The sequence below is a fragment of the Schistocerca americana genome, chromosome 1 (genome assembly GCF_021461395.2).
Source record: "Schistocerca americana isolate TAMUIC-IGC-003095 chromosome 1, iqSchAmer2.1, whole genome shotgun sequence".
NCBI lineage: Eukaryota > Metazoa > Arthropoda > Insecta > Orthoptera > Acrididae > Schistocerca > Schistocerca americana.
The window spans coordinates 1,034,925,635-1,034,928,009 of record NC_060119.1 but is presented as its reverse complement, the minus strand read 5'-3'; positions in this window follow the sequence as shown (position 1 = coordinate 1,034,928,009).

Genomic DNA, 2,375 nt, shown 5'->3' with positions numbered 1-2,375 from the left:
ACCCTCGTAATCACTTGGCAAGTGGTTGTCGCAAGCGTTTCCACTTCCCTCTTTTTCTCTTCACAGGTATTAGCCTGCTTCGTCACTTTGGTATCTACTTCGGATACTAAAGCCTTTAAAGTTTCCACCTTCTGTTGATCCTCTTTCCTCACTAATTGAATTTGTTCCGTCACCTTATTCTCGATGATCGGAGCAACTGATTCTCCTACACTTTTCTCGATTCTGCTAATTTCAGAATTAAAACGAGTATTTATGCTCGCAATTTCCGCCTGAACGCCTATCATTTCCTGTTTAAGATTACCGATTTCGGTATTAATTACAACAATATCTTCTTTGATTTTATCAACTTTTGTGTTAACAACTCCAACATTGTTGATAACAACGTTAATAGCTTTGTTCTGATTGTCTAGCATCCGTTCAAATTTTTCAGACTGAGCTTCTTGCTTGGCAGCCTGAACTTCTTGTTTGGCAGCCTGATCTTCTTGCTTGGCCGATTGACTCTTGATTTCGTTAATCAAAACATTCAATAAATCAGTTAAATTCCCGGAAACTACCGGTTTTACTTCCGTAGCGGCTTCCACTTTAATTGTCCCCCCGTATTCGTCATCAAGGGATTCAGATTTGATTTTCACTTCTGATTCCGAAACATTTTCTAAACTTTTGAATTCCATTTCTGCTCTTTGTTGCGTTTCGGTGGTCGCGTCTTTCATGCTAGCCGCCTGCGTTTCCCACTGTTCGACCGATTGTTCCGTATCCAAGTCTACCAAATTTTGGCAATTGTTGCCTTCACTCATTTTAATAATTTTCAATATAACTGCCAAATCTCAAATATAATTAGGATTACTCCCACTACTTATTCTCGCTGACGTAACGGCCTGTACGTAACCAGTACTTTGTTACGAGATTTGCAACATACAAAATTCGTGTCCAGAACAACCTCAAATCCGAAGATTGTCCTGTCACGGTCGCCACGTGTAACCTCCCCCTCACTTATCGACCTTAATGACAGTGAAAAATTAAACCGCGTGTACCTAATGGGAATTTTGGAAAAGCAATCGTCACCGAAGTTAACCTGTCGGTAAAGAGGGAGGAAAGGGTTACATCTAAATGGAAGGAAAAATGCAAGTGAAACTGGTGGAAATTAATTTTGAAATAGGGGTAAAGTTAATAAAGAAAGTAAATGTGCAGCCGTTACGTTAACAATTAACTAGCGGTAATTAGTTATTTGAGATTTGGGGGAAATCACGGTCGCCAGTCCTAAGGACAATTACTATAGTAACTGAAAAAGAAAGGTTATTACACATATAATTAGCACTAGAAGCGTGGCAACTGAAGGTTGACACGTGTAGTGTGAAAACTGAAAGTTTGTCAGAAGTAATAAATTTCGCTACACCCTGACTTAATTTAGCAAAAGAATTAATAAAACCGGAAAAACGAAAGTTAATTTAGTGACTGAAGTTAATAGTGAGCTTTCTTTCTGAAGCACATCGAAATCCAGTAAAATACGGTTAGTCTTGGACTACCTCAACAATCATTTCAAAAGCAACTTGACTCTACGCAATTTAGAAACAAGAGATTTAACTTTGAACTTGAATTAAATGATTCTGAACTATTAACAATAGTAAAATTTAGTACGTACCAAGCTGAGCTGCAGTCACAGGTAAGCTAAAATATGCTAACAAAACTCGCACTCTAAATTTGTGCTCGTGTAACCTAAATATTGTAGCCAGCTACTGAACTTTGAAATTAAAGCAGTGAAATCTAATTATATTATTTTAATGCTGGCGTTTGAATTTCAACGACACTCGGGTTCATTTCGGAAAAGGAAGGGACCCTGCTTGGCAATGCAATTGGGACAATGAGCAACAAAGGTTCATGCTAAGTTGCTGTAATTTTGCGAGGCAAATGGAACAATTTGAAAAGCTGAGGTCTGCCATACAGTTCTGAAACTTTACGTGCTTTTAGTCTTCCTTGTTGGTTGATTGAAGGTTTGAAGCCGTCGATCGAGGAGGCGGCGACAGTCACTCATTGTCGGCCGTCGCTGATGCAGAAGCTGGATGTTGGCGCGCCTTCTTCTCGACACGGTCACCAGGCGAAACGGGCTCTTGATGTGCGCCAGCTAATGCTTCCCGTCCGCGACACCATGTCAGAAACTATCATCGCGAGTCGAGCGCAATTACATGCTGCCAAACCCCGAAAGCGCGGCAACTCGCGGGAGCGTCACACAACACCTGCTCCAGTCGCTACTCCCGCCAGACTCTCACTGTTCTGCCCGCGCTCCACGCGGCAGAGTTAACACTACCAAAGATCCTACACACTTTGATTCTTCACACGACCCATCGATGTAATCGTTCGATAGCAGTTTTCCCTAGGCA